The following is a 7,595-nucleotide window of genomic DNA, read 5'->3' as shown; positions in this document are numbered from 1 at the left end:
TACTTGGTTGGATTTTAGTTCTTTTACTTCTCCAGAAAGGGTTTCTCTAATAACTTCCATATTTTTTTCAAGCCCAGCTAGTATCTTTAAAGTGATGATTCTGAACTCTAGATCTGACATCGTACTAATGTCCGTATTGAGTAGGTCCCTGGCAGTCGGTACTACCTCTTGTTCTTTTTGTTGAGGTGATTTTTTCCGTCTTGTCATTTTGTGCAGAGGAGAATAGATTAATGAGAGAACAAAATGCTAGCAGAGTAACAACGTCCCCAGAAAATATACTCTAAACAAATCAGAAAAGACCTGAAGCAGTGGAAAAAGAAAGGGAAAGAGAGAAAAAAGAAAAAGAAAAAAAAGAAAAAGAAAAAAAAGAAAAAGAAAAAGATAAAGATAAAAACAAACAAAAACAAACAAAACAAAACAACAACAACAACAAAAACCAGAATGTGATCAAATATGATCAGGCTGGTATATAGATCAGTGCCACACACTAGATTTGGGGTGTATTTTGGTCTTTTAGAAGAAAGTGCCTCCCAAAATTTTAAAGAAAGAAAAACTTATATATGGACAAAAATAAGGGTTGATATGATGAAGGGATGGAATATGACTGTAAAGATGGAAATTATAAAAAATTTTATAAAAGGAATTGATAAGAAGTTGTTTGAAAAAAGAAAGAAGAGGTTTTAAAAAAAGAAAAAAGAAAAAAAAGGGAGAGAATGTGATCAGGCAGGGGAGTAGAAAAAACCATATACTAGAGATTTAGGCTATATTTTAATCTGTTAGAAGAAACTATCTCAAAATTTTAAAGAGAGAACAACTTATATATATATGCCAAAAATACGGGTAACTACTATGAAGGGATAGAATATGACTCTAAAAGTGAAAAATAAAAATGTTTTTTAAAAAAAGGGATTGATAAGATGTTGGTTGAAAAAGGGAAAAAGAAAAATCCAAAAGAAAAAAAAAAGAAAAAAAAGAAAAAAGACAGTTAAAAAAAATTAACTTTGAAAGACTAAAGAATCATGGTAAAAAAGCCATGAATTCTATGTGCAGTATTCCCCTAGCACTGGAGTTCTGCCGTTCTCATTGATCGGTAAACTTGGTCTTGGCTGGCTGTTCTCACTGATCTTCTGGGGAGGGGCCTGTTGCCGTGGTTCCCAAATGTCTTTGCTGGAGGCGGAATTGCCCCGCCCTTGCGCCCTCCCGGCTAAGTAATCTGCTCGGGTGTGCTCTCCGGGGCTTTTGTTCCCTGCGAGCTTTCCCTACAGCTTTGGAGGCAGAGAGTGAAAATGGCAGCCTCCCAATCTCTGCCCCGGAGGAGCTGAGAACTCGGGGCCCCGCTCCTCAGTGAGCCCCCAGAGAAAAGCCGTCAGTCACTCCTGTCTCCCCGGTCTCCGGCCGCACTCCGTGCTCACCCGGCCTGTGACTGCGCGTTTCTATCTCTGGCACCCAACCCCGGGTGGAGTCTCCAAACCCAGCAGATCCCTGTGGTGCGCTCCCGCGTGGCTCCTCCCGGGGGAGGAAGGTGAGTCTCCCCGGATCTGCCGCTTGTTGGGTCCCTGCTGGAGGAGCAGTGGCCTGACTGTGCCGTGGATCACGGTGTACGACAAACCTGAGCTGAGAGCCCGCGCCTGGGCTCCGCCTCTGCAGCCGGCTTCCCTGCTCCGTTACCTGGGAGCTCTGCCACACTCAGGCACCCCCGGTCTTTCTGTGACCCCAAGGGTCCTGAGACCACACTGTCCTGGAGGTTTCCACCCCCCGCTTAGCCACCAGAGTGACGTCCCTCAGCGGAGCCTACTTTTAAAAGTTCTGATTTTGTGCTCCATGGTTCTATCACTTGCCAGAAGCGGCCGACGGAGGCCCCTCCCCCGCCATCTATCCTCCTGAATATCGCCTCGGATTCACTTCTCCGCACGTCCTACCTTCCAGAAAGTGGTCGCTTTTCTGATGAGAGTTGTTGCTCTTCTTTTCTTCGATCTCCTGTTGAGTTTGTAGGTGTTCAGAATGGTTTGATCCCTATCCAGCTGAATTCCTGAGAGGAGACGAAATCCAGGTCTCCTACTCCTCCGCCATCTTGCTCTGCCCTCTCTATTTCATTTTTAATTACATTTTCTTTTTGCTTAAGGATGTAATTTTTAAAAGAATCTCTTTGGCAAAGTTAACTTTTTCTTTTTAAGTTCTTTCATTTCCTGAATTTCTGTCTTTCCTCTGGAATCTGTTTTTCTCTTTCTTTATTTGGGTTTTTTACTTTCACATCAAGGGTTTTCTTCAAATATCCAGTGAGTCTTAGTTCATATTTTTTCCTTTAAACTTTCTTATTGTGGAAAATAAATAACACATGTACAGAAAAAAGGAAGTATGAAACACAAATGTTCAGCTGAATGAATTTTTGTCCAGATCAATAAATAGAACATTGCCAGCACTCTAGAAGCCTTCTGTATGCCTCTTGCCTATCATTATACTCTAACTTCCTCTCTACCAGCTAATTACTCTCCTGGCTAACCATAATCCTCTCCTTTGAAAAAATAGTTTTGACACCATGCAAATATGCATGTATAAATACTGTAGTTGGGTAGTCAGTCATCTTTTAAAATTTAAGAAGGAGGTAATTTTTTAAAATACAGGGAAAGCTATATGCATTGGCAAAGCCCACTGACTGGCAGGCTTTGCTTTAGGGTCATGAGGCAAAAGCCAGCCCTTATCAGGAATACCAGAATGAGGAGTACTTAACTCTGAGATGCCAACATCTCCACTAACTGCCCTAATCCTTCCCGGATAGTTTATTGTTTCTTTAGAAGCAGACCTCTTTTTGACTATCGTGGTGGTATTGTGCGGCCTTTTCCTCTAGAGGGCACCAGTCATCTTCCCGGGAACCCTCCCTTAGGTCATCTCCCTAGGAGTTCCAGCTCCTGCCTACTCCCCAGTGGCATTCTGAAGAGACAGTGTCTCGTGAGAAGCAGTGGCAAACAGAGCCCAACAAGTGTCTCCTCCCAAGGTTTGGAGCACCTAGGACAACCACCTCCTTTGGAGTCCTGGGAGGGGCAGGAATATAAACTTCCTTGCATTTTTAGTCACATTAAGTAATGCTTTAGCCAGCTCAGCCCAACTGTTGGCTACTGCAGATCCAAGCAGCAGAGGCATGCTAGCTCTTTACAAAGGCACTTCCCAACACTGCTAAGGAGACCAGCCCAGCCTGACATTTTGGCCTCATCACTTTTACCTGCCCCTCTCCCATCTCAGGCATTCACTAAATCACCAGTCCACTGTGGGGAGTCCCTCTTGTTATAGCCTGTTATGGAGTTGGAATTAGCCCACCTTTTCTCCAGAGGCTGTGTTCTGGCTTTTTTACTATTCAGACCCGAAAGTCTTATATTGTCCAGTGCTTGCCTAGTGGAAGACCAGGTGGGTGGACTGACCTCCCTCTTGGGGCTGCTCTGGGCCTCTGGGCTCAGAAGTCTGTTCCAATGGCATGAGTTCACTCAAATACTGGTGGCACCATTTGTCCAAGCTGATGAGGCACTGGGAGAGACTACAAAAAATATAGAGTACAATATGACACAGAGCAATGCCACACCAAAATGATGTGGCAGTGTTCCAAAATTTGAGTCCCAACCACTAAGGCTGTCCATGATCATTTTGCCATTTGATTGTCCCACTGACTGGATGGACCCCATATCAATTTCTTCATCATTTCCAAAATTCTACCCCCCCCCGCCTTTTTTTTTTTTTTATCACCAATTATATTGAGTTCAAGAGATTTAGGGGCTAAATAAGAAAAAAGAAATGACCATGAAGTAGCAATAGCACACAATGAGCTCTATTTGGGCAACACTGGGTGGCATATGGGGAATTCCCTTATTGCATGAGGCCATCCAGAGTCTTCTATACAGGGACCACGTGCCAGAAGGGGGGAGGGCAAGAGAATTCCTGAGGAGGGGAGAAGTGAAGAGAGGACTTATGTGTCCACAGGGTGTCGCTCAGCAGCACAATGGAGGGTATTTGGATCAGAGATTTCCAGGGGTATTTTATCTGTGGCTAGCAGATGTTGGGTGCTGTATCCTGGGGTATGCAAAGTAGAAGGCTCTAAAAGCTAAAAATCTGTTCATTTGGGCTATATTTAAAACAACCAGATGTGTAAAATTTGACTTTGGCACCTGAGCTAACAGGTCCCAGCCTGCTTTAAAGAAACAATATAGGGTTAATGTACAGAAGTTATCTTTGGCTCATTTATATAGAAGAGTCTGATCAGGAAATAGAAAAGACACAGATCAACAATGTCAGAAATGACAGAGGGAATAGCACTATTTTGTATATACTAAAAGAATAGAAAGAGAATATTACAAATAATTTTATGCCAATAAATTTGACAACTTAGACAAATTCCTTGTAAAATACAAACCACTAAAGCTTACTCAAGAAGAAACAGACAATCTGAATAGCCGTATATCTGTTTTTTAAAATAGACTTTGTAGCGAAAAGCCTTTTCAAGAAGAAAACTCCAGACTCAAAAGTCTTTACTAGTGAATTCTAGTAAACATTTAAGGAAAGAAATAATGTTAATTCTACACACACTTTATCAGAAAATTGAAGAGGAAGGAACACTTGCAAACTTATTATGTGAGACAGCATTATACTGGTACCAAAACCAGAAAGAAAGACATGAAAAGAAGACAAAACTGAAAATTATCTTTCATGAACTATCAAAATTTCAATAAATTGAATCTAACAATGTGTAGGAAGATAGTACACTATGAACAAGTGGAGTTCATCCTAGGAATGCAAGGGTGGTTGGAATTTCAAAATCAATGAAAAAGACTAAAATAGAGCAACCATAGGATATTCTCATGTATGCAGAAAAAGCATTTGACAAAACCCACCATATATTCCCAATATAAACTCTTCAGCAAATTAGGAGAAAGAAGGGACCTTTTCAATCTGATAAAGAGCATCTATTAAAAAACGTATAGCTGACACCCTACTTAAGGGTGCAAGACTGAATACTGAATACTTTTCACTAATCTTAGTGTTTAGTGCAAGGATATTTACTCTCACTTCTATTCAACATTGTGCTGGAGATTCTAGCCAGTACTCTAAGTTAAGATTTTTGAAGTCACTTATATGTTATGGAGAAGAAGGATAAAATGGTCTTCATTCAAAAACACTGATTACCTATGTAGAAAGTTTCATGGAATGTACAGAAGAACTTTTAGAACTAATGAGTAAGTTTAGCTCTTCCTTGGTACTGCCTGCAGAGGTGGCAGCCATCTCTACTCAGCATCATGGCTGCCCTCAGACTTCCGATGAAGCCCAAGATAGTTAAAAAGGGGACCAAGAAGTTCATCTGGTACCAGTCAGACCGTTATGTCAAAATTAAGTGCAACTATTGGAAATCAGAGGCATTGACAATAGGCTGTGCAGAAAAAGAGCCAGATCTTGATGCCCAACATTGGTTATGGGAGAAACAAGAAAGCAAAGCACATGCGGCCCAGTGGCTTCCAGAAGTTTCTAGTCTGCAACATCAAGGAGCTTGAGGTGCTGCTGATGTGCAACAAATCTTACTGTGCAGAGATTGCTCACAATGTCTCCTCCAAGAACCACAGAGCCATTGTGGAAAGAGCATCCCAGATGGCCATGAGAGTCACCAATCTTTGAGGCTGCACATCAAAGAAAATGAATAGACAGTATTATGTGCACATTGTATATGTGCTAATAAAAATATAAAACTACAAAAAAAAAAAGAACTAATGAGTAAGTTAGCATAGTCGCAGGACACTATCAAAATCAAAATTTACTCATATGTCTTCATATTAGGAACAAACACTTAGAAGTTTAATTTTTAAATGCATTGTTAAAATAGTATTGAAATTATTGAATATTTATGAATAACTTTGACAAAAGATGTGTAAGTCTTGTACATTGAAATCTTCGATTGCTGGGAAAAACTAAGACCTAAATAAACTGAGAGATATACTATGTTCATGTTTCAGAAGACTCACTATTTCTAAAGTATAAACTCCCCCCCCAGTTGATCTATAAATTTATTGCAATACCAATAAAAATATCAGCAGACTTTTTAATAAAATTTGACAAAGGGATTCTAAAATTTATATAGAAATGGAAAGGACTTAGACTACCCAAAACAAATTTGAAAAAGAATGTTGAATTTTGGATAACTAACATTAATTACACCATTTAAAGACTTATTATAAAGCTCCAGAATCAAAACTGTAGTCCAGGCATAGAGACAAAGAGATCAAAGGAAGAGAATAGAATCTCTAGACACACACATATGTCTTTTGCCAAAGATGCTGAGACACTTAAACGAGGAAGGATAATGTTTTCAAGAAAGAAATCTTTACAAGAAATCTTCTCAATAACTGAATATGCAAAAAATTAAGCCTTTGACCTTACCTTACACCATATGCAAAATATAACTCAAAATGGATTGTAGATCTATATGTAAGAGATAAAACTATAAAACTTCTAGGAGAAAATCTTAGTGAACTTGGGTTTGGCAAGGATTTTAAACATGACACAAAAAGCAGACACTATAAAAAGAAAAAAATCAATAAATTTGACTTCTTAAGAATTAAAAACTTTTGCTCTTCAAAAACACTGTTAGTTTTCAGTCTGCCGTGTAAGGAGCTTGAAAGTCATCATTGCCAACCTCACCACAAGAAAAAAAGATGAGCAAACTGAAAATTAGCAACTGTTCTTAGATGCATCAGAGTTTCAAGATCACAAGTGCTGCGCGGCCCCCACCCCCCCACACTCAAATTTGCGAGACAGAGAAGCAGATAAAGACAATCACAACTTATAGGATTAAGGAACTCCACAGGAACAAGTACCAGGGTAGGAAAACCTAAACTGTAATTGATGGTTTGCTGGAATTTGGTGTGGACAAGTTTGAGTTAAAAACTCCAAGAAGGCCAGTCTTTCGAGGTTGCCCATGCTTATCTGAGCTTTATCTTCAAAAGAGCTACCAAGTTCTCACAGTTAGAGACAGAGAAAAATCCCCTCATGCTTCTGGCAGGGGGTGGGGAAAACAGCCATTCTGAAATACATTCAGAGCATTCCGTTCATCTGTTTTACCAGATGAACAGAAACTGTTTTTACCAGAGCTTAACTGACCTGGGGGAAGGGAAATACCCAACTCCAGCCTCCTCTAGCCTTCCTGTCTCACCTAAGAGGGAAACAATTGAAAAGCACTTGTGGGGGTCACAGCCCAGGATCACAGGCTCATTAAAAGATTGAGGCTTAATCATAGGACTATAGAACACTTACCTCTCTTCACAACTCACACCCATATCAGTAGGGCTCCTGTATAATAACAGGGGGACACAACTAAAAGAACTGCATGTCTCAGACCTAACTTAAGAAAAAGGCTCCAGAGAAGCTCAAAGACAATAGAAGAGATAAAAACAAAAATACCAGAGGAAATTTTATCCTCTGATATCCATAACAAACAATAAACACAGCCTAACCTATAGCCACATAAACATAAAACCTCACATGAAACCCTATTTACCTCAGTTCATTTTTATTCAGTGCATCATGTTGGCTTCCAACAAAAAAATTACAAGTTGTACTAAAAGACA

The 7,595-nt window shown here is 40.0% G+C and overlaps 1 pseudogene; it reads left to right on the top strand.

Annotated features, from left to right (window-relative positions):
* The first annotated feature begins 5,203 nt into the window (after positions 1 to 5,203).
* On the top strand, positions 5,204 to 5,675 carry LOC110585774 (annotated as a pseudogene).
* The last annotated feature ends 1,920 nt before the right edge of the window (positions 5,676 to 7,595 follow it).

This window comes from Neomonachus schauinslandi, unplaced genomic scaffold, assembly GCF_002201575.2.
Source record: "Neomonachus schauinslandi unplaced genomic scaffold, ASM220157v2 HiC_scaffold_1313, whole genome shotgun sequence".
Taxonomy (NCBI): domain Eukaryota; kingdom Metazoa; phylum Chordata; class Mammalia; order Carnivora; family Phocidae; genus Neomonachus; species Neomonachus schauinslandi.
Note: the sequence above shows the minus strand (reverse complement) of the source record. Positions and strands in the feature narration are given on the sequence as shown.